This window comes from Canis aureus, chromosome 36 (assembly GCF_053574225.1).
Source record: "Canis aureus isolate CA01 chromosome 36, VMU_Caureus_v.1.0, whole genome shotgun sequence".
Taxonomy (NCBI): domain Eukaryota; kingdom Metazoa; phylum Chordata; class Mammalia; order Carnivora; family Canidae; genus Canis; species Canis aureus.
The window spans coordinates 24334963-24361056 of record NC_135646.1 but is presented as its reverse complement, the minus strand read 5'-3'; the positions used below and the strand labels follow the sequence as shown (position 1 = coordinate 24361056).

Below are 26094 nucleotides of genomic sequence, written 5' to 3'. Positions count from 1 at the left end.
TTATGGCCGGATCCAAAGGCAGATGCTTAACTGACTGAGCCACCCAGGTGCCCAACAATTTCCAGTATGTTTGTGATTTTCCTTGTCATTTCCTAAGGAATGGCGAGTACTCATCTCAGGTGCACAGCAACCACGGGAGACATCTATTGGAATCTAGCTCCACTAAGTGTTCCTCCAGCTTTAGTGATTCTCCTTTGTTAAGAAGACAATGCGAAAAAGTGGAGAGAAAAGCAATATGCAAGTCATTCAAAACTGGCACTTATATTTAGACTTTTCTTTCTTTTTTTTTTAAATTTATTTATGACAGTCACAGAGAGAGAGAGAGAGAGAGAGAGAGAGAGAGAGAGGCAGAGACACAGGCAGAGGGAGAAGCAGGCTCCATGCACCGGGAGCCTGACGTGGGATTCGATCCTGGGTCTCCAGGATCGCGCCCTGGGCCAAAGACAGGCACTAAACCACTGTGCCACCCAGGGATCCCTAGACTTTTCTTTCTAATTTAGAATTTGGTCCCAAACATATCAAGTCCAAGGGATGAGGCTGATATGCAGCACTGCTCTACGGTGCATAAATGTCTCAGGGGAGGGACATGGTGGCCAGAGAGAAACAGAGAGCTCATATTGTGACTCAATTCTACAGACTCGGAAGTCAGCCCGTGTGGTCTGTGATATTCCTGGAAGATAACACTGCTCTACAGAAATCAACCACAACCTACCTTGTCAGAATCAGAAATGGAATGGCTCTTTTGCAACACAGTTAGAGCTAAGAATGCCTACCAAAAAAGCAGCATCATAAAAAGCAATGAGTTCTGCACATAAAGCCTGTAGTTATATAGCAAAGCACACAATCTTATATATACAATACAAAAGCAGACTAGTTATAACTTACTATTTTTTTAAAGATTTTATTTATTTACTCATGAGGGGGGGGTGCAGAGACATAGGCAGAGGGAGAAGCAGGCTCCATGCTGGGAGCCTGATGCGGGACTCGATCCTGGGACTCCAGGATCACACCCTGGGCTGAAGGCATCGCTAAACCGCTGAGCCACCTGGGCTGCCCAACTTACTCTCTTTTAAAACTATTTCCAATTAACATATCCTCATGTGTATCATCAACATTTACACAGTCTATGTATCCACACGCTAGTTTTCACATTGAATTACCTGCATAAAATCAACATACACATCTAACATGCTGCCTGCCATAGGCTTCTATTGGAAAAATAAAAATGTTGCATTTGTTCTAAGTATTGGCTTGGTCCTCTTCCTAGACAAAGTATTAAAATTAAAATGACTGCTTTAATTAATAAAGCCTTTATCTGGACTACTTAATTTTATTCCTTGTCATGTCCAAAATCCCAGAAATACTTCTTTTCTCAGTTGGTCAGTCATTTCTGAAGCCTGTATATAGAGTCTAGAACTGTTTGATTGCACTTCTCCCAGTCTCCTCCTATTAATCTGCATTTGCCAAAACTTTCTTGGGTAAACCAAATGGACGGTTTGGAATGAAAACTACCTCTAACTCCCACTGACAAGATAGGTGCATACAGTGGGAATTGAGACAAAGAACTAGAAAGAGAGCAAGCCAACGTTTCAACCATCTTATCTGTGAAATAAAAACTCTGTTTCAGCTAGGACATAGTTGGGATGTTCTAAAATTTTGTGGGGCCTAAGGAAATTAGTGCATTTGAGATTATAGCAGTTTATAGGACATGTTCTGAATCTGGACGATGTTTGCCCAGTATTGGAAGGCTCACATAAAAAGCAGCTTCATGTATTGGATTTAAAAGCCGCAAAGGTAATAGAAGGCCAAGTGTAAGCCTCTTTCTCTGCAAAGCGAAATCTGTGATAACAAAATCAAGAATAAATACGAACTTAATGGTAAGCCAACTGGCCGCTGGGTTAACTAAACAGTAATCTTATCATTCAAAATTGTGAGGGCGCACATAAATATTACACATGAGCTGGAAACCCAAGCTTTAATAAATAGTTTAGATTATCACTGGCTATTTGAAAACATGGCAGGAAAACTTCAGGGATCCCAAGAGACCTCAAGCTGATCTAAACCAGTGTTTAAATGTACTTTTTAAGAAAGCAGAAGGCAAATATGGTTCAGACTATAAAAACAGAAATGTGCTGCCAGTGGGTCTGTGGGGTTACCCTCTCTCTTGCTGGCTCTGGTTAGATTCTGATACACAACTGGTTTCCACAAGGTAGGAGGGATGGGGGGGACCTAGAAACCCAATCAGAAAATATCCACAGGGACCATGTAAAGGAGGTGCTCTGAGGAAAGTTTTAAAAATGGACTTATTTATCTTTCAGCAGTGAGGACTGAGAGGACATTATGAGTCTTTGAGTCTGTGAAGGGTTGGATGCAGGCCACAGCCCCTGGAAAGTTGGCACCTCCGTCAGAAATTCTATTTCACATTCCACTTGTCTGTGCTTGAGAATGAAATGCTATTTAGGCAACCTCAGAGCCACTCCTGAGTCAACTGTGCTGTGACCTGGCTCTGGCTCAGTCCAGAATGGGGGCTGGGTCTGCAGAAGTTCCAGACCACCCAGCCTGTATCAATACACTCCATTCAGAGGATCCCAGGGGCCCAGGATGGAGCTCAGGGATCCCATAGGTCTTTCAGTCTTAGAATAAATGTGATGTTCCAGGCTACACTGGTCCTCTGTGAACCCCAGGCCCTTTGGCCTAGCCCAGAATAAACTAGCTTCCCCATGATGGCTCATCAGTAACAGTAGTGACTGTTTTTTTTTTTTTTTTAAGATTTTATTTATTTATTCATGAGAGACACAGAGAGAGAGAGAGAGAGACATAGGCAGAGGGAGAAGCAGGCCCCATGCCGGGAGCCCAATGTGGGACTCCATCCCAGGACTCCAGGATTATGCCTTGGGCCAAAGGCAGATGCTCAGACGCTCAGACACTCAACCGCTGAGCCACTTAGGTGTCCCATGACTATCTTTTTTCTCATGGTTCTGCTCATACTCCTCCGCAGCTATTAGAAAAAGCTGTGTTGCTTGAAATTGTTACTAACAAAAATTATCCAAAACTCAGTGGTTTCTAGAAATGTATGAGTTTAATCTAATTTCTGCCTCCCCCTCAATTCCATAAGTAAGGAACCATTAACTTTCTACACTTGTGTAAGTCAAGGTCTATGCCACTTTAAAAGGAGATACTACGAATTAAGGAGGGTGCTACTGGAAGCTTAGCTAGATTTAGTTTCCATCTTTTCTTTGGAGCTGATTTTGAATACTCTGTTTATCTCCTCCCTCCAGTGTATACTCAGTTCCTGGTGATTTCCTTGCCAATTAAAAAGCAGAAGAGTATGTGTAAGGAAGGCTAATGAAACCTGCAGTGAAGATAAAGTCAAATGCAAGATATAAAATGCATGGTGTTCAAAAACCGTCTTGCAAAAGCCTTAAAAATGTGCGTATACATTGACCTGTAAATCTACTTCAGAGATTTTATCCTGAGAAAGGTTTAAGCCAAAGCCATTCAATCGTGAAGTAGGGTAAGCAACTTAAATAGTAGAAGTTCAAAGTTACAATTTATACAATAACTGAATATTATTTAGATTAAGAAGTGTTTACTGAGTTCTTAATAGTATTGGGAAAGGATTATGTCATAATATTTCATGGAAAAGTCAATATACAAGTTGTATATTTAATATTACCTCATATATGTAAAAATAAAGTACGTGAGGAGACTAAAATGAAATACAACTGATCCTTGAACAACATGGGTTTGAACTCCTTGGGTCCACTTAGGAGCAGATCTTTTATAATACTTGTAAATATGTTTTCTTTTCCTTATGATTTTCTTAATAACATTTTCTTTACTCTTATTTTTTTGTAAGAATACAGTATGTAGTACATGTAACACACAAGATAAGTGTTGATTAATGTTATCAGTAAGGTTCTGATCAAGAGTAGGAGTCATGTTTTAGGGGAGTCAAAAGTTATTCACAGATTTTCACAAAACAAATGAGCAAAGGGGAAATAAAAGAGAGAGAAAGGCAAATCAATAAACAGGCTCTTAACTATAGAGAATAAACTGAGGGTTACCAGAGCGGAGGTTTCAGGGGAAATGGGGTAAATAGGTGATGGGGATTAAGAAGTACACTGTCTTGATGAGCACCAGATGATATATGGAAATGTTGAATCACTATGTTACACCTGAAACTAATATTACACTAAACTAACTGGAAATAAAATTAAAACTTTTTAAAAAGTTGTATTCAGATTTTCAACTGTGCAGAGGGTCAGCATCCCTGACCCTCCTGTAGTTCAAGGGTCAACTGTACACTAAAAGATTAATAATAATTGTTTTGGGGTGCTGGGACTTTGGATATTTGATTTCTTGTTTCCACTTTTTAGATACTCTAAACTTTCTATAACAAATATATATTGTTCTAATAAAGAATAAGATAAATTTTTATATAAAAATAAGATGGTTGAGCCAGATAATTTCTAAGGTCGCTTTAGCTATACTCTGGATGGTATTCAGTCAAAATTTAAGGAGTCAATGTTTTCATGATCATGAGTAGTATATCTTCTTATTAAAGAAATATACCATTCTGGCCAGTATCAATATTGGTTAAGTGCATTCCTTGTGGCCATTAAATTGCAAATTCCTTAGGGGCAGGGACCATCAATACCATGTAGCAGGCATTCAGCAAAGGTTTGTTGAATTAATTTAAAATCTGCTAAAAGAACAAGAGAGAATTATTGGAATTAACTGCAAGGTGATAAACATAGAGGACACTACAGAACTATCAAAAACATTACTGGTATCTTATATTTTGTATGAATTTTTGTCTTTATAAAATAAGAAGTTAAATGACATATTCATTGCTACATTTGTAAAACCAATGAATCAATCAGCAAAACAAACAAACTTGACCTTTCACAGAATACGCTTTTGTAGGTGAAAAATGCTCCAGGATAAGTGTGTCTTTCTGTACCACCATGTCAGTTTACTGTTACCAGATGGTGGTACAACTCATCATGAGGCAATCCTCTATTCTTCTGTCATAAGGAACTATGGAAAACTAATATCAAAAGAAATTTTGATATGATTGATGGACCAATACTGTGAAGAAGAAGAAAAACTAGTAAAAGAATTTCAAACACATTATTGGGTTGTAAATATCTAAATCAGTCTAGAAAAAGCCAAATAATATGTTTTTTGAAATAACAAAACAGTAGGATTCTTTTAATCTTGCCACAGACATTCCAAATGAGGAAGAGTATTAAGATTAACTCATGGGGGCGGGGGGAGCCACTATTTTTAGGGATAAGGGATCCTGTTTACTGAAAACACAAGGACTGATCCAAGGCTAGAAGAAGCCAAAACTGATTATGGAGGGGACAGGGGTTTTTAACTAACTGAAAGAATTGCAAAGAATCACTGCAGAAGCCATCCCAAAGGTTAAAAAAAAAAAAAAAAAAAAAAGCCTCAAAGTGCTCCTACATTATTTTGGAGGTTCCATGGCAGCTTTGGTCTTAAATTGTTTAAATTATTCTCAGAACTCTTAAATTCAATTTTTTCCCAAGCAGAATAAAAATATAAAATTACTACATCTGGGTTAAATAGAATCAGGAGGCATAATTTACCTTAATAAGGAAATTATTCTCTTTGGCGCCATAGTTTCCTATAACTGAATTTGGTTTCATTCGTTGTGTGGGTGTGAGCCAAAATAGGGAAGGGAGGTTTATGTTTTGGAGACAGAAAAGAGAGCTGAAAGGGGTCCCTATAAACACCTCTGAAGGAACACAAAGAGGCTGCAGCCAGGAGCCAATTTCAGAAGTACCAACCTCAGATACAAAGTATATGCTTTGGTTGCTGCCGCCTTGGGGTCACCCTTCATATATCTATAAGGATGTGATTTTGAATCCTCTAAGTCCTCTTGGATCCGCCAATAGTTGTTGCAAGGAAATTTTTGTACAACAAAAACTTTGGCTATTCCCTTGGTATTCATGGTAAAGGAATTAATGTGGACCGTACCTACTTGCTTCTTGGGTTTTGTAGAATAATTCAAAAGTTAAGTTCCCTCTTCTACATTAGCAGTGAGTGCAACACATTGGTGTATTCTATCAGCGGAAGAATCACTGGACTCTCTTTCTCTTTGGATCTCTGCATCACATGTGGAGTGTGTGTGTATGTGTCGTCTCTGTGTGTGAAGGGGCAGGGGAGAGGAAGACAAAAGCAAAAGGCCTGTGTTAATCAATCATGGGTGTTATCACATGTGGGTCACATGAGCCTAGGAACAAGAGTAAGAGGGGTAAACATCTAGAGGTACTTGATAGATTCCCTGATGTCAAGAAAATGATTCAGAACTTGTAATACAAGGCAAAGAGGATAACTCCTTTTAAAATTGTACTAAGCACCATTTTATTTATTATTTATTCATTTTTAAGATTTTGTTTATTTATTCATGAGAGACACAGAGAGAGAGAGAGGCAAAGACACAGGCAGAGGGAGAAGCAGGCTCCATGCAGGGAGCCTGACGTTGGACTTGATCCCAGGTCTCCAGGATCAGGCCCTATGCTGAAGGCAGTGCTAAACCGCTGAGCCACGCGGGCTGCCCCTAAGGCACCATTCTAACAAGCCAATGTGAGGATTAGCTTTTTAGTATAATGTTAATTAAGAGCCCAGTCTTTATGAAGTCACACGTTAACTTACAGATTTGTTTCCAGCAGAAATACACAGTAACTCTGTGTGGTAGAAAAGATAACTCCAGAGGCTATAGCCTATTGCTCTTTAGGACATGAGCCAGTTTTGCATGTAACTTAGCAATTTTATTCTAATATTTCATTAAACTGCCTATAAATGCTCTGTTCCTCAAATGATCCTTGAATAGGCTTTAGCATCTTACTAGTTCCATCATTACTTAGTGAGATTAAAAAAATCTTTAACATACATTCCTCCTTCCTTGTTAGGAGAGTCTTGTTTTCAGTTTATTGAGTAGACTTTGATACCACCTATCAGCTCCAATCTTTTTTATTTAAAGATTTTATTTATTTATTCATGAGATACACAGAGAGAGAGAGAGAGAGGCAGAGGGAGAAGTAGGCTCCATGCAGGGAGCCTGACGTGGGACTCATCCGGGGCCCCCAGGATCAGGCCCTGGGGTGAAGGCAGCGCTAAACCACTGAGCCACCCGGGCTGCCCTATCAGCTCCAATCTTAATGCAAGATCTCAAAAGTCTTAATATCCTTTGGAAATGCCTGTACAGTCTCCTACCTTCGATGTTCCACAATGGACTATTCAGGACAACACTGAAGGGAATGGGGGAAAGTGCCCTCCTTTCCTTCCAAAGGAACTCATGGGCAGACAGGGCTATGTCATCTTCCAAGATCAGAAAATCGATTCTACTGCATTTCCAATGAACTCTTCCCCGGGTCTGAGACTGGGGAATCATGTGCTCCCCTCCCCTCTTCAACTGTCTGCTGCACCCAGAGAATCATGGTAATGACCAAGCCCTTTTCACAAGGGCTGAAGGCCTTATGGCCTGTACTTGCTCATTTTTCCCCCAGGAACCAAAAGGAGTTGATAGATACCAACACAGCCCTTCTTTTTGCTCCCGTTCTAAAAGAGGAGGTCTGCCCTGGTGGACCAAGTTCACTCAGCATCTTTCAGGGGGAGTCTCTCAGTGCACCATGTCTTGTCTTTCTGGCCTCCTTCCCTGCTTAGAATCCTCAGCAGAACTCTGCAGTTCCTTGGCACAGAAGAACTTCAGGCGGTCAGATGCCTAGGGGACTTAAATCTCTGATCACCTATAGCCCAAGAAGCAGACCGCCCCCCTCTTCTCCACCCCATCTCTCTTCAGAAATGAATCTCACTGCAGAAGAAAATAAAATACACAAGACAGCACAGAGCATTTATGACTGAAAGGAAGAGCACACTAATTTCATTTTCACTTCATTTCAATGAGATAATTCAAAGAATTGTTTCTCTCAAAGCTTACAGTTTCATTCATAAAATCATCTTTTCATTTATGTAAAATGACTGTTATGCCATAGTTATTTTAGTGGTACAGAAATTAAGAAAATATGGTTGTAGATTTATACAAGATAAACCATACATAAAAGTCATAACAGAGTTCCTTTCTCTTTAGCATAAGGAAATGATGATGCTCCGAAGCCTGATTTTTTTTGGTGCCAATGGAGAAAATGGTTTCTTCTATGGGTCTTTCCATTGTGGGTCCCCCTTAGCCACACTCTACCCTTGATAATTAGCTCTCCTTCACTGACAGAGTTGCGGGGTTGCTGGGGCCCAGCTTGCAGGCTGCCATTTTGGCAAACACAACCCTCTGAGATTCTCTTTCTGTGAGCTGTTAGGCCATCCACTCAACTTAGTCTGAGTCCTGTTATCTCCTCCTTCGGCTATTATTGAACACAACATGTTGACCTTTTCCTTGCAGGGCAGCCAGCATTCTTGGGAGAGAAGGAAGGACACTGTCTGTAGGACTTAATTCCTATTCCTTCCCACTTCACCTTCCCATTTCAAGGCTTCTCCCTCCATTACCAGAACTAAAACCAAAACCAAAAACCCTTTCCAGCCTCCAGAACACACACGTAAACAACCTTTTCTCTACCCACCACCACGATACAAAATATAATCTGCTGTCATAAACCCAGAGAGCCTACGGATAACTCGTGAATTTTCATGAGTTTTGAATTCAGGTCCTAAACTATTTTATCTCCCTTTAAGTTTCACAAACCCAGCAATTCTAAAAGTCTTGTTCAGCTGATGGCAAGAATGAAGCATCTTCAGCAAATGGTGTCCATCATTTAAAACATACTATGATGTGTGAATTCAGGCCACCAAATAGGAATGCAAATGGAGCCATTTCACTCCCAGTATTCAGAGACTGTTTTACCAATTTGGGAGCATCTATGCTTCCTTTCCCATCTGTTGTCTTTTCTTTTTAGCTGTTAATTAGCTCTCTGAACAGAAGGTGCTAGAGGCGGGATATTTAATGTGGCAAAGAATATCACAAAGGTTCCCACAATTCTCAGATTGACCAGTCTCACTGCTTGCTGATACCTTCAATAAAGAGTGTAAGAAGACAGATGAAATTATTGACTAAAATTTGGTTTTTGCATTATCCATGCACTTATCTTGCTACCACCCCATCCCTACTAAACAAACAAAACCTTAAAACGTGTGTGTAACTTTGTCACTCTGAAAAGCAGTTTAAAAGAAAACTATACTCCTGTGAAGTTTTTTTTCCTTGTTGCTCCCAATTATGGATCAGAATGACTTTGCCCTGATTTTAACAAGGCTTTATTCAGAAAGAGTCACATCTAAAAAGTACTTTATATGCACTCCCTAAAACCTATGAAAAAAATCTACTTTAGATGTAGCTCTGTTTTAATATTGTAATAAATTTGTACAGTAACAGATGGTACCTAGACTTATCATGGCGATCATTTCGTGATGTATATAAATGTCAAATCACTATTTTGTACACTTGAAACTAATACAATATTGTATGTTAATTTTAATTTTAAAAACTTAAAATGCTGAACTTCAAACATGTCAGCATGCAGCTGATACCTGGAAATAATTTAGAGTTCCATTTAAAAAATGGCTTCTGACACTTTTAGCTTGACACATTTGAAACTAAGCTACCTTCTTTGTTATGCAATAGTGCAGTTGTCAAATTTGGACCCTGTTTTTTCCCCCTTGAGGACACACTGTATCAGGAACTCTTTAATTTAGCATGTGGATTAAGTAGGAGCCCATTTAAAACTAAAGGAGCTAACTTCACTTCTAATCAGAAGTTCATAAATTCATAAATTTCAGTTTCCAATTTCAGTTCTAAGTTCATAAAATAGATTGCTGAAAGTTAGAGAAGAGTTGTTCATTTACAAAATCTAGGGCCAAAAATAAAAGAAATTATAATAGAAGAGTGATTTCAGTGTTTGTTCATTTTTAGTTAAGAGATTGATGGTCAAAAGTTTAAAATCATGAAACCATCTTAAAAGAACAAAATCACAACTTGCAGGCTATTTTTTATTGTTGTTTACTTACCGTATCCCTTAGAATTTTACTTACCAACTAATAAAAATGGCAATGAATGTAACTGCATAAAAAATTTGGGGAAACTATTCTATGTTGTCACAGTGGAAAGGTATTCTTTCTTTCTCCTAAATGTCAAATTATTTTGAAACCATCTAAATGCTTAACAGTACAGTAAGTGCTAAATTGCACACCAACTCCTGCAGCTTCCAATTGCAAATTCCAGTCTTAAAGTCTGGCCCATAATGAATGCTTTCCTCAGGAGCGTGCTTCGCATTTATTTATGATGATCAATTTTTAAATATATGCCTGAAAAGTGACATGATCTTGAGAAATGCCCAAACATACCAAAGCACAGACTGTGATTTCACCTGGTTCTAAAAAATTAAATTACACCATCAATCCATACATAGTTCATACAAATTCCTAGTTATGCCATAAAGGAGGTATAAAGAATGTTTATGCCTAAGCAAAAAATTTTAATATAGCTTCATGTCAGCATTTATTTGTTGAAACGGCTTTGAAAAAAGTTTCCAAGTCTGTCTCAGGGAGAATGCTAGATTGGAAAAAGACTAACTCAAAATTATTAAAATTAAATATTAATGGTGAGTTTTATTAAAATGCCAAGGGAATTATCAAAGGTTCTGATAATTTCACAAATAGTTGCACAGCCTGAACCTTAACTCGGGCTTTTCTTTTCCTTTCCTGCATTTCCACGTAGGCAATAGGAAGGCGGAGCAACCTTGTCAGTGGGATGTACAAATCTGTCTTATGCTGCTTTCACACTAATCTTCTCTATGCCAAATAGATAGGAGCTCTTCTTTTTTTTCCCTTTCTAAATGCTGATAATTCTGTCTTTATCTTACTTTCTTTCCTCAATGTCTGTAAAAGTTGTACAAATGTGCTTTCTCTGCTACCATACGGGGTCAGGTGCTGGCAATCTAAACTACTCTGAAGGTGTTTTATTCTTCACAGGACTGAACTATTAACAACAGAGCCTTTAAAATCCTCCTCCATAAGGCTGAGACAAGCCTACCTGCAGTGTTGTGTATTTCCACCCCTGTTTTCGTTCTCCCGAGGCAGGTAGCCTAAAAGTATCTTCAGTAGGAGGCAGAAAGAGCTGGAACTTCAGGTCCTTGTGTTCTTCCTCCAATGACAGGCTTGGACGCCTACTCTTCTAAACACTGCTGTTACTCTGAGAAGCTTAATTTTTCCTTTAAAATAAACTTCTAAGTTTTGACTTCTTCCCATTGATTTTTAAAATTATAATTTTTAAAAAACTGAAATTTATTGGACATCCATTGACTTTAAAGTATAATTTTAAAATAAGATACACTCAGGAAAGCATGCCTTATCCAACATGGTGCCTGACTCTTAAGACAGCATCTGGCCCATAGAAGGTCTTAGATAAATTTGCTTTAATCCATGAATTTAAAAAAAAATGAATGAACTATAAACAAATCTTTAAATCAAGGCAAAAAAAAAACAAAAACAAAAAACAAAAAACAAAAACAAAACAAAACAAAAAAAACTCCCAACAAACAAAAAACAAAAAGAAAAAAAGAAAGAACTATTAATGTGGTCCCTAATCCTTAACAGTAAAAGCCAGAGGTAACCAGTTAACATTTTACTATGTGCTGACCTAGTCATACAACTGCCCATAACACACATAAATCATGATGTATGTATAATCTTATAACTCTTCCTTTTGTGCTTAATATGTAGTGAATATTTTTGCATGCCTTAAATATTCTATTGCAACGTCATTTATTGGGACATCTATATCGCCTTTCAATAAATCAATGCAAAAATGTCTCAGTAATTTAACTTTCTCCCCTATATTTGAACTTTTAGGTTGTCTCCTTTTTGGCTTTATTATTATTGATATTAATAGCTATGTACATTTGTGTGGCTGAACCTTGACAAATATTCATGAAGATTCCTGATGATAAATTGCAAAAAGCAGAACAATATCTTGATTTGTAATTGGCAAAAATTCTTGGTAATTTAAATCAATTTCAGGGGTAGCCTGGGGTACAGTGCCTGCAGATATGCTTGCTGGGTCTCAGTTTATTATTTCCGACACTATTCACCCCTATCTGACATATTTTCAAGGCTCATCAAAACAGTTATTCTCCAAGGATCAGGTTACTGAACCCTCAAAGAGAGGAGGAAACTTGTTTCTCCTTCATTAAAAATAGCTCCATGGGTATTTCCAGCTGATCTTTCATGCCCAGCGGAAGTAGTATACATATCTTTCAATTCTTTTTCTAGTAGCAAGCATATTTTCTAAAATGAAACTTGTACTCTTATAACTTCTCAATCTTTACTGTGCTCATACTTAATAAATATGAATTGATTCATATTTAAACTAAAAGAAACAAAATCTGGTCTTTTCTACTAGTTTTAAAAAAAAGGATTTTCAAGTTGCCAGAAAGAAATGAGTAAAAAGATAGCCTTTATTTATTTTTTAAAAAGTATTTATGGCTGTGAATATCTATCTCTAGAAGACTCTTAAAATTTTCTTTAAATACTTATCTCCAGTTGGTAAATAAAGTATTGCCGTTTTAAGATGATACCCAAAATGCAATCCTTTATAAATGTGAGTGGGCACAAAACAATATGGCATCTAACTATCTACTTGGATTTTAAAATTTAGCCTAAACTATTCTAGGGAAATACACACATTGAGTTCAGAGTGATCACTTGCGTAATTAAATAATTTGTTCATTTTGCTTATAACCACTATAAATTAAGAAGAAAAAATTTCTTATCTCATAGGACTAGTGCCACAATGTTTCTAGTAGTGATAGATACTCAGCATGCTTTTACAGGAAGTGAGTAGAGGACTTGCAAACTTGTCCAAAAGGGTCCCTGAGGGTAGGATAGGAGGATAAGGGGTAAAAATTTGAGAGTAACTTCAGTGAATTTTTTGAATGCTTAAAACAAATGCCCGCTGGAACTAAAAAATATCTGATTCTAGGAGAAAACAGACACACACAAACACACAAATTGTATTTCTTTAAATACTTTTTGCTATTCCTTTAAAAACTGAAATCTTAAACCCTACTTGTAGCTACGTGAATAAATACTTTATAGGGATTTCCTGCAAATTATGAAATTATTTTGTATATTGTACTTTTCTAAATATAACTATTTTCATGTAATCCAATCATTAAAGATTTTTCATTTTCTAAAAATTTATGTACAAAGTATTTTTCCATAACCTTTACACATCACAGGGTAATGGGGACTTCTAAATATGTGCATGATTGCAAGAAGCCCTAGTGTTACCCTGTTCTAATAGCCACACAGCCACATGCTAATATTTCAGATCTACGCTATTAAGGGAATATTTTCATTGCTTAATTTTTTTACTTTCTTTTCAAATATGCTTCAGATTTTCATATTTTATATACATCTTAGGATAGCCAGACACTCTTCTGAATTATGACCTTAAATATTTCACTTTAGCAAAAAAAAAAAAAAAAAAAAGAGGAATTTCATCCTAGTGATTTTAATCAAGGAAAGAAAAGAAAGAAGATTTCTGAGGTGCTTTTTCTATTTTTACATAAACTAGGCTTCCTCCTAAACTAATCCAGTAGCCTCTCTCTGTATCTTGGCCAGGATATTTCTTGGCCACTAGTAATTAGAGCTTTGTATTTCTTCATTTCAAATCATTTCTTGCAATTAAAACCTTTCTCCTCAAATACTTCGGGTCCATTAAATTTGAGCCTTCTTCTGTTGGCTAGCCACTAGGTTATTCTTTGAAATTTCTTGCCTCCTGGAAGTCGTATAAATAAACTTTGGTTATTTCTAGCTGTGTTTGGGCTCTGCAAGAGCACAGCACCTCAGAGGCAGAGCTGAGCCCTGGGATAAGCACCTCCACATGTGAAATTATTCAAATATTTCCCTTTCTTATCTTTAAAGTATTGATGATTCACAAACAGTAGGACCCAACCTTTTCAAAACCATAAGCTTCCACCAAATCAAGCTATTAGGAGGTACCAGTTTGGTTAAATCAGAATATGTGTCAACCCACTGCTCCCCACATGTGCCTCCTGAATTATTAAATAGTAACTATGTTGAGGAGATGAATGAACAGTACCAGCTTGGACTCCCAGCTACATCTCACCAATAAATAAATACCTACTTTATCTTACTGTTACTTCTGAGATGTGAATACTATTCTATAGGCCAGAGGTTCTCGACAGGATGGGTATAACATCCAGGGGACATTTGGAAATGACTGGAGACATTTTTGATGGTCAGAAGAGGGGGTGTTGGTTGCTACTGGCACCTAGTGAGCAGAGGCCAAGAATGCTACTAAACATTCTACAGACCACAAGGTAGACCCAGCAACAAAAAGTCATCTTATTCAAAATGTTAATAGTGCCAAGGTTGAGAATCCTGCTTTAAGAAAATGAAACAAAAGTAGATAAGAGAAAGTTATTTCCTTTGAACCTTTGGAAAGGTATCACCCAGGCAGTATAGAGCTCTGACTTAGAAGTTCATACAGGAAGACAAATTGCCAAACAGAAGGCCTGTGATGGCAGCACCCTAATATAGTCTTATAAAGGAGTTTAGTAAACATGAATCCATAGTATATAGGCCAAATTCCAGAGAAAATATAATCATCAACTTGGTAGTGTTCATACCTAGTGAGAAACTCATCCTTCACATTTAATTTGACTGCAGAGAAAATTTGTGAATTGAATGAAGAATAAAATTGAAAATAGATGCTAACCAAGCCATCTAAATTAGATATAGCCTTTTTTGATCCATTTTAAATCTTTTCTTGTTTTGGGAAGTGTTGAGCTTGGGGGATGGGGTACAAATAAATATCTTCAGTGTTGTGTCAGTGTTGTGACACATGAGAAAACCTCCAGCCATTTTCAGATTTTAATCATCTTACCCACATTACAGATGCAGGCTAGTTGGCAGATGCTCAGAGGAAAGAGCCTTATCAGTCCTCAGCATCTAATTACTTATCTTGGAGAAAATTAGGCAAGATTCCAAGTCTACAGAAGACTCATGTTCTGTCGGGAGTTATTAATTACAAGCAGACTTAAGAAGCATTAATTTGTTTTGGTAATCATGCCAGGGTGTGTACAGCTCTGCCAAAAAGCACAGGAAGTGGAGATTAGGGAGAAGGTGAGCTGCTCGGCTCAGCTGGTAAAGGGGGGATTAAAACCAGATGGCCCCAATTTGTCTCTTTTAGCCAAGTTCCAAATAAAATATTCCTTTAGCTGAAGTTGAAATTAAATAGATGCCTGATTGCCCCACCCCTGAGTAAGAATCTAAATTGATTCCTTCTTTACGATTTCCAGGTTTGTTGTTACTATTGTTTGGAAGACCTTAAGATAGTTAAAATATACTCTGGCATACAAACACACATCCACACACATTTGCATACATGTGGGAATAAAGACTGGAAGAAAATAGACCAAAATTTAAACAATGGTTATCGTTGTATGGTGGAATTATACAGGATTTCAATTTTCTTTTTATATTTCTATGATGTCTCCAAAATTTCTACAATTAAGCACATATTATTTATAATCAGAAATGACCTGGAATAGGGCAGTTAATTATACCCCTCCAATCTTTCCATTCCATTCTCTAACTATAATCTAGTTCTACTGATACTGTTATACTTTAAAAATTGACATGAGTCAATTACATTGGTAAAGGGTGAATAACCAATCACACATACTCATCAGATCAAAATCTCACCTAGTATTACACAGCTGTCTGTTTAATATATTGCTTATGGGTAACATGTTAACATGTTACTCAAGAAGTAGTTTCCCAAGGACTTCTCAAATTCTTTCACAATATACATATTTCATATTCTGGCAATGTATAGGTAGAGGGAAAGAAAAAAGGATAAAAGATATATCAGGTCACAACAACATACTGAATATATAAGGCTCAAACCTTGAAATGGACTTGAAACACAATTATGTTGAAGCTCAATGCCTAAAGTTAGATGCAATCTATACATTTAATGAAATTTCTTGACAAGTTGATAATATAAGTTACCTGAGGCTGGTCTAAGTGACACACAAAAAAATTCCTACAGTACTTGAAGTAACATAGGTTTATCTAAATTTCATGGTCAACAAAGAATGGAAAGTGTTTTTCTTGCTATGATGCTAAGAAAACTCAAATGATTGAACTTATGTATATCAGAAAAAGTGCTGACAATTCCACCTCAAAAAAAAAAAAAAGTCATTGGGGCACCTGGGTGGCTCAGTCAGTTGAGCATCTGCCTTCTGCTCAGGTCATGATCTCAGGGTCCTTGGATGGAGCCCTGCGTTGGGCTCCCTGCTCAGCGGGGAGTCTGCTTCTCCCTCTCCTTCTGCCCCTCCCCCAGCTCATGCACACACGCACTCTCTCTCTCTGTCTCTCAAAATAAATAAATAAAATCTTCTTAAAAATTTCTTTTAAAGTCACCAACCAATTCCAGTTCAAAGGCAGAGCCACATCAAACATTAGTAGCTATTACCGTTGAAAAGAAACATATCCTCTTTAAGTGAAAGTCTAGATAGTTAAGCAAAAAGGTAAGTCTTATATGAGTAGAAAATGAAGAAAATCCTTGTGCCTACTACTCAGGTAATGAAGCTGTCTTGATATAAGCCAATAAGTGAGATATAAATTATGCCTACAATGATCCTAGAAGCAGGTAAGTGATCTCATCCATTAGCTATTTCCAGTTCCTTGTTGTTAAACATTGGAGAATTTCTGTTTGACATATGACAGTTTCCTGATGAGTTAACGCCATATGGATATTCTCAGGACTCTTCTAAAATAATAGTTCTAGTAACTCTTTGGCTAAAGCACCACCTACAGAATACCTTCTGTACAGATGCTTTAGTCGTAGATATTTTGAGGCCATAGAATATGAAAAAGGTACAGTCCCAGGTAGCATCAACCTAAGGTAGGCCTGGGGAAACAGGTAGTTCTTTGGACCAAGAATCCTTCACCCACTCAATACTCTCAAGCTGGCCTTTGGCCACTCAAGTTATCCCTCAAAAAGTAAAATTTCATCTGTCCTAGTTCTCATTCTCTTAAGCTTTTGCTCTCTCTGAGCTAAGATGCCAGCAGGTAGTAATATGTTTTCTTCTAGAAAAGCATGTTTTGGTTTAACAGAAAAATAATACCTTGACCTAGAGGAATCAGTTAATAGCAAGAATTTTATGTGACCAGCACACGAGTCAAGAAACACAATATTAGGGGCAGCCCGGGTGGCTCAGCGGTTTAGTACCACCTTCAGCCCAGGGCGTGATCCTGGAGACCCGGGATCGAGTCCCTTCTCAGGCTCCCTGCATGGAGCCTGCTCCTCCCTCTGCCTGTGTCTCTGCCTCTCTCTCTCTCTCTGTGTGTCTCTCATGAATAAATAAATAAAATTTAAAAAAAACACACAATATTACTAGGAATTCAGAAGTCCTTCTCATGCCTCCTTATCGTTAACCCCTTCTAAGAGTAACCACTATTCTGACTTCTAACACCAGAGATTGGTTTTGCTCATTTTTTTAGTTCTTTTTAAGTGGTATCATAAAGAATTTATTCTTTTGTATCTCGTTTCTTCTGTTCAACATTATATATGTAAGATTAGTTCATGTTCATATGTATAGTTGTAAATCACTCATTCCCGACTAGCTGTATAGTATGCCCCTGTAAATATACCATGATATATTTTACTGTTCTACTGTGGAACAGCATTGGGTAATTACCAATTTGGGGTTGTTACCAATAACCCTTCATGAACATTCTTTATGTGTCTTCTGGTAGTCAGATGTTCCATATTTTGTTGTTTGCATGTATTTGGTGTATGCATAGGTGTAGAACTGCTGGGACATGGGAATGCATAACTTTAGCTTTAACAGATATTGCCTTTGTGATTTTTCTAAAGTGATTTTTTAAAAAGTGATTTTATTATTCTGCTTCCACTTAGAATTGTGAAAGCTGCAAGAGCATATTGCTTCTACGCTAACAGTAAGAAAAAAGATAGCCTACAAAATCATAACTTTTCCTGAGCTCAGAGAGCTGAATTACAAGGAGGTATAAGACCATCCAAAGAGAGATGGTACACATGAATTGTTTCCTCTATGGCAGAGCATGGGTGAAAGTTGTGACCTCCATAAAAAAGAAGATACCTACTCAAAATTTTAATGAATTCTTAAAGACCAACCCATCTTTTAGAATAGTTAGGAATCTTAAACACAAAGTTTGCAATCAGCTTGACACCTCTTTACTATGAGCTCTCTATTCATGACAGCTCCAGTGAGTGCTCATGAATAAGATTGGGCATAGGGGGGCAGACCCAGAAGAACTCCCTCCCCTCAGTGGATCATGTATGGAGAAGGAGATTGGCTCTTGCTCCAAGACAAGCATGTAACACTGCCTATTTCCTTGGATCCTTGATCCTTCTCTTACAAAACCCAAAAGCCTTAAGCCATTGGGACAGGGGCAGCAACCCTCCCATACCTAGGACCCAGGCAATACACCATTACTTCTGGTGAAGGAGCAGAAATGAAAACAGTCTCTTTGTAAGGATAGAGGAGAAACAAAAAATCCTCTGCTCCTGGGCAGGGCAGGAAAATCTTTTCAGGCCTGTGTCTTATAAAAAACAGAGTTCTGCTACTAGGCTAAGAATGGTAGGATCTCTCTTCTACACAAAACTCACCATAGCTACAAGGCAGAGTTTTTCACAGGGTCAGGGAGCAGGAACGCTGTGAAAGCCCACCCCTTCAGAACTGGGTACACAGGGATTGCTTAACACCAAGGCTGAACCTGGGCAACAGAGAGCCCCCACAATAAGCCTAGTACCAAATAACAAGAATAGCAATGTGATGCTGGGAAAGAGGTGATAGCATGGAAAAGAACCATTCTGTGGAACAGGCATCCAAGGACATTGAAAGATAAGAGTAAAGTATGAACACTGAGCAAAATCTTTTGCACCTCAGGACAAGGTAGTGGGAGCCCATTCCACAGGAATGTGAAGCCTCTGATGGACTGAAGATAACCATGGTAACAAGAGAACTCAAACCCTCTCAGCTCTGATACACCCCCACACTAACACTGAGAAGAGGAGACTACCCATTTCCAGCTGTGAATATTATTTACTCCAGTCTTTACTGTTTTTCCACAAAACACTCCATTTATTCATTCCAAAATCATGAGAGACATAAAAAAGCAAGGGAAAAAATCACTCTAACTTATTTTGAAGAGATAAAGCAATATAGTATAAGACTCAAAGATGGATGACCCAGATGGTAGAACCATCAGTCATGGACTATAAAACATCTAAGATTAACATGTGAAGTGATTCAGTAAAAAATGTTAAAGAAAAAAAAGTATGAAGAAATGGAGAAATTCAGCAGAGAGATAAGAACATAAAAAGAGTTAAACGGAAATACTAGGAAAAAAAAAACTATATCAGAGGTGAAGAATTCCTTTGACAGATTCACCTGCAGACTGAATACAATGGAAGAAAAAACAGTGAACTTGAAAACAGGCCATTAGAAATGATCCAAATAGAAACACAGAGGATAATAGTGAATGAAAAAATAGCAAAGTATCAAGAACTACTTAAACAATACAACATATGTGTAATTAGAGTCCCAGAAGATGAAGAAACAGCCAGCAAAATATCAGAATTTTCACCACACATCCAAGAAATCCAGGAAACTTCAAGCAGGATAAATGCCAAAGTTGGGGAAATACACCCACATATATGCTAGCCAAATGGCTGAAACTCATAAATAAAGAGAAAAATTTTAAGATAGCTGGCGGGGGGTGGGGGTGGGTGGGAGAAACATTATATTCAAAGGAACAAAGAATTACTGCAGATTTCTCATCAGAAATTACACAAACCAGAAGACCACGGAGTGACATTTTTAAGGTACTGAAACAAAAAAGTTGTCAATACAGCATTCTATAACCAGTGAAAATATCTTTCAAAATGAAGGCGAGAAGAGAAGGAGAAGGAGAAGGAGAAGGAGAAGGAGAAGAAGAAGAAGAAGAAGAAGAAGAAGAAGAAGAAGAAAGGAAGGGAGGAAGGGAGGAAGGGAGGAAGGGAGGAAGGAAGGAAGGAAGAGAAAGAAAAGAAAGAAAAGAAAGAAAAGAAAGAAAAGAAAGAAAGAAAGAAAGAAAGAAAGAAAGAAAGAAAGAAAGAAAGAAAGAGGCACCTGGATGACCCAGTGGTTGAGTGTCTGCCTTTGGCTCAGGTTGTGATCCCAGGATCCTGGGATCAAGTCCCATGTATTTGGCTCCCTGTAGGAAGCCTGCTTCTCCCTCTACCTCTCTGTCTCTCATGAATAAAATCTTTAAAATAATAATAAGAAGAAGAATGATGACAAAGAGATCTTACTCTCAGCAGCAGTATATGAGAGTGATACTTGTTCCACATCCTTACAAACACTTGGCCATTTTGTGGGGCATGAAGTTGAGGCATAATGTGGTAGACAGAATAATGGCTCCCCAAGATGTCCATGTTCTAGTTCCCAGAACCTGTGAATATATTACCTTATATGGCAAAAGAAAATTTACAAATGTGACCTTAAAATGGGGGGATTATTGTGGATTATCTGTGTAGACCTAATCTAATCACATGAGTCATAAAAGTGGAGAGTTTTTCCCAGCTGTGGTTACAGACAGATGTGACAATGGAAGATGTGTCAGGGAGATGCAACATTGCTGGCTTTAAAAAAAAGATCTTCCTTTTAAAAAAAGAGGAAGAGAGGAAAAAAGGAATTAGGGCACTCCCTAAATGCTAAAAAGGGAAACAGATTCTTACCTAGAGCTTCCAGAAAGTAATGCATGCTATCAACATCTTCATTCCAGTAGAGAGAGACTTGTGTTGGGACTTTGAACCTACCGAACTGTAAAGTAATAAATTTGTGTTGTTTTAAGCCACCAAATTTGGGGTAATTTGTTATAGGAGCCAACAGAAGGCACATATATATATTTGTGGTTCTCATTTTAATTTCCTTGATGGTTAATAGAGTTGAGCAGCTTTTCATGTTTATTGGATATCCTTTTTTATGAAGTGCCTGTTCAGATTTTTTGTTTATTTTTCTATGGGTTGCTTATATTTTTCTTATTGGTTTTTAAGGTTTCTACATATATTCTGAAGAGTTATTTATATATTCTGCTTTTTCATATGAATGTATTGCATGCTGAAGCTTGCCTTTATACTCTCTTAATAGTGTCTTTTAATGAAGAAAAAGTTTAATGTTTTTTATCTTCCTTTACTCCAGCATCATAGTTTTCATTACTTTAGCTTTTATAACAGATTTTGATATCTGAAAGTATAAGACCTCAGTTTTTTCAAAATTGCCTTTTATATTCTTTGCCCTTTGCATTTCCACATAAAATTTTAAATCAGCTTTTCAATTTACACACATATACAAAGCCCTATAGGGATTTTGATGAGTTGGAGAGAGTTATCTTTATAGTATTGAGTCATTTAATTAGTGGAGAAAAAATATGTTTTTCTGTTTATTGAAGCAGAGTTAGTTTTTCTCCATAATGTATTATAGCTTTACAGCATGGACACGTAATATTTTTTGTTATTGAAAATTATGACTTTTTTATAAATGGTATCTTTTTGAAGTTTCACTTTCTATTTGTTGTTAGTGACATATAGAAAAAAAACTGATTTTTAAAATATTAGCCTTGTTTATGGTAAGAGCAAAGGTATTTAATTGGTAGCCTCTCATTTTTCTCTATACTGTTTTGTAGTTTTTATGGAAATAACATTTTATATAATATTTTAGATCTTAATAGAAACAAAAGTATCTCTTGTAAATGCTAGATTTCAAAATTATTTTTGTTAGTGACATATAGAAATATAACTGCTATTTGTATGCTGACCTTATACTCTTACCAATCCATCTCAAATTTTGTATATGGTATGAGGTACAAGAAAAAATACATTTTTCCCTATATGCATATCAATTAACCTACCACCTACCTTAATGTCTACAACATAATTACACCTGCAAAGTGTCTCTTGTCACGTCTTGTTACTCACAGGGTCCAGAAAATAGGCCCATCATTAGAGGGCCATTTGTCTGCTGCTTTTATTTATTTATTTATTTTTCTTTTATTTTTCTTTTTATTTCTTCTTTTTGCTCCTATCCAAAATTTTTTGCAATTTCTTTAAGTGAAATGAAACATGTCTGGGGTTGGGATTAAAAATAAAGAATCTTACAGGAACCACATATTTCCAAGAGAGCACGTCCATTCATTGGTTTTCAGCATTTTTGCTAGTTGGCAAAAAGATGAAGCTGGGTCCACTTTATAGAGTGCATACTTGCTACATTATATATTCTTAATAAATATGCAGTGATATTAACAATGAAACCACCAGGTGGTGCCACTGTAGGTAATAGTCTGTTTTTTCATACCAAGAGTAAAGAATGTTTTCTTTCTAAGTACTATCTGGAAAAATCTCTCTCTCTCTCTATTTTTTTTTTAATGTTTTATTTATTTATTTGAGAGAGAGAGGCAGAGACACAGGCAGAGGGAGAAGCAGGCTCCATGCAGGGAGCCCGACATTGGACTTGATCCTGGGTCTCCAGGATCACACCCCAGGCTGCAGGCGGCACTAAACTGCTGCGCCACCAGGGCTGCCCTGGAAAAATCTCTTGAGGTTGCATACCAATAATAATGTACTCCTTCATCTCACTCCTGACATTGCAGGTCCCCAAAGTCACCAAATATGTAACTCAGTATGGGCTCAAAGTTATCAGAGAAAGCACTGGAGTTGAATTAATTGGGGAGTCAAGGAAGTGTTCTTTCTAAATTCAGCCTGTGAGTCTTTTTAGCATTTTTCAACATCGAATTGTTACTGCCGTGTGTTCTGCAAATTAAAGCCTTTTAAACAGAGAAAAGATACCATACAAGTTGAGAAGAAATACCGAATAATTTTAATAAAGGCCAGAAGCCCAGATTTGATGTCAGGTGGTTTTAGAAGGTTTTACCTTCTAAGGTTACACTGGTTCAGTGATAAAATGTGAATGATATCTACAAAGTCTTTGATTATAAAAGAATCTTCATATAAGTCTGGGACCTAATCACCACTAAGTGGACATCTAAGACAAAAAGGCATCAGGTCTCCCAGATTTTATACTATGTAAAATGTATTCAGTCCCCTGTCCATTACCCGCATATCTATCAACAAAAGTACTCAACTGAGAGCTAATTCAGTTGAAGTTCTGCACTGCAAAACACTTGACTGCATTAAGTGACAGACATATTGAAATGGTGACAAGTAGTCAACCCCGTAAAATATTCAGGGACATGGGTATCACATTTGCTCAATTCTACTTGCTGAACATATATAGTTCTTTGTGTATTACCATGAAAAACAATAATACTGGCCTCATGTTTCCATGGCGACCTCCGAGAGCAATTTTTAAGTTTAAGAGTTACCTCTTTTAATCAATGATAATTTTCATCTAGATGATATTCCCAGGTTACCCTGACTTATATTATCATGTTAATTTACTTTCTGCCTCAGTGTAAGGTGAAATTTATTTGCCTAGGGCAAGAGAGGTTTTATTTAGGGGGTAGGTAGGTTGGAGAGGGATGTAGAAGCTGAGGGACATGGTAATCATATGGTAATACGATTAAAAATTGCAGAAAAAGAGAACAAAGAACATAATAGATTTGAATACAAAAATTACTTTTTTTAATAATTAAGAAAGTTGTACAATGAAAAATGTATTTTGCTTCAGAAAGGTATGTTGGTTACCTCAAAGCTGCGCAAACCAATGTAATGTTCCTTTGTGTACCATTTTTATGTTAAATTACGGTATAAATTTCCCACTCGATGTATCAACACATTTTAGTGATTCTAGCTCAATCAATAAAATATAAAGCTTTAAAGAAAATTTCTGATGATTCAATTAAAGCTAATATTGGTGGGATTCTGAAACATTGGCTAACTACCACAGACTACTTCTAGATAATGAACATTAAAAGAATTAGCAGAGAGTCAAGTGAGTGGGTAAAGAAAGCTGTTATTATTTTAAGCAAAATTAAAACAGATGGGAGAGACTGACACACATGTATTCAGATACGTGCCTGCCTTGCATTTAATCTTTTATGAATGGCTGATTCCAGATGGTGGTGGGAATCAGGAGCAGAACTTGAGATACAATATCCATTTTCTTATTCCAATGTATATATGACTTATATCTTTTCTATCTAGTGGGTAATGCAAATACCATCAAAAGGAAAGAAAGCAGGTTCTCATTTTTTTGAAAATGAGGCGTTGGTCAGTTTATCAAACCAACTCCAAACATTGATCCACATTCTCCATCGTTCGACTTATTTCAGATTTGGTCTCCTATTCCAAATCACACACATGTTGGGGCGCTGAAACGAGCAAACTAGAGACAAACGCAGGAAGCACACAGTGCTGGCAAGTGTCAGTGAATCTCTCATTACCATCGAACCCAGAAGGGGATGTGCCCTCCTCTGAACTCCCACAGCAAGTGTCTTGTACCTCTTCTGGAATGTCATATTTTATTTTAGACAATGATAAGAATAACAGAAACACGGGATTCTAACAGAGCAATTGTAAAACTTTATCACATTTACTTACATGCTGATTCCCATTACTGGACAGTAAACTCCCAGGTACAGCAGCTTCTTCATCTTTTAGACTTGGCATACAGCCAGATAGGGGGAAGGGAGTAAGATATAGGAGTTGAAGATACAATAATAGTTGCTACTTATACCCATCATATGCCAGGCACTGTGCTAGGCACTTTACTTCCATTATTCCATTTCATCTTCAGAGCAACCTAGTTTCTATTTGACAAATGAGGCAAGATATGGAGACTCATGGAAATGAAGTAAAATGCATAAAGACCTTACATCTAGGTAATGGCAGAGCTGAGGCCTGTATGATGCAGAAGTCCTTGAACTTTCAACTATGCCAATGGCTGCTCCTCTGGCCCAGCTCCCATAGACTCAGGCTACGAGTTGTAGAGTGAGAGGCCTAAGGAAACGATCAGAGGCACTGTGGGAAGTTGTTGAGTGCAGACTCTACACATTGGGCACAGCACTGGCAGCCTCACATGGACACTAGTGGACAGCAATGGGCGCAGTGTCTTTAGTGGACATCTGTGTCCAAAATGCTTTTTGGATGCTAATGGCAGGTACCACCATGGCAAGCATGAATAAGAGGGAGGGAAAACAGTGGGTGTCCTGTAGAAGCCAAGAGAAGTGCATAGAGCTCATGGGAAACATGTCAAAGGCTTTTCAGAATGAATTGGAGCCAAAGCTTGGATAGAATGGGAGGAGATAGGGCCAGAGAAGTGATTTGGGGATGGTTATTTTAATTCTATTATTACCATATGGGGAGCTAGGAAATGTGAGTGACATTTTGAGCCAATATTTACATTGTATATATTTTACCTCCCATATTCTCCTACCCCCACAGATCACAATCTCCTTAAAAAAAATATTCATGCCTAATACATATTTATGTCAGCCATTGTTCTTAGCATGTTGCCCTGTAATTTATTCTGTATCTCCAGAAAACAACCATCCTAAAGATAGATAATGTAAGAGAAGTCACACCTTGTAAGTCGTCCCAGTGGACCACCAGATGGATTTTCCTGGAATCTGGGAAAAATAGCACCAGTGGTACGGGCTTTTAACTCCTGGACCCATTACCAAGGGTATTCTGATTGACAAGGCTCTGGGTCTGAGGATAGAATACACGAGATCACCAGAATTTGAGCTCATTGACTTCTACTCAATTCCTTGATTTTAACTTTATACTCAGGAAGAAGATTGCTGATCTTTATTTAGTTTGTAAAAATTGGATCTCCTATTTGGAAGGGAACATAGCTATAGCAAATGACATAAATCCCCTGGTTCTCTTGGCAGTTGGACTTTTCACATAAATTAATCAAGAATGTTCTTGCTTATCAGTCTCATGTGACTGATAAGGAGGACTAATAGCATTTATGAACTTGTAAAAGCTGATATATTGACCCTGATTTCCAACCTCACCAACTGTTAGTTAGTGCT

At 37.4% G+C, this 26094-nt stretch overlaps 1 protein-coding gene across 17 annotated transcripts in view; it reads right to left on the bottom strand.

The window, feature by feature from the left end:
- The window catches only part of ANKRD44 (ankyrin repeat domain 44), a 340062-nt gene that overhangs the window by 83921 nt on the left and 230047 nt on the right, over positions 1-26094 (bottom strand). The window lies entirely within an intron of this gene.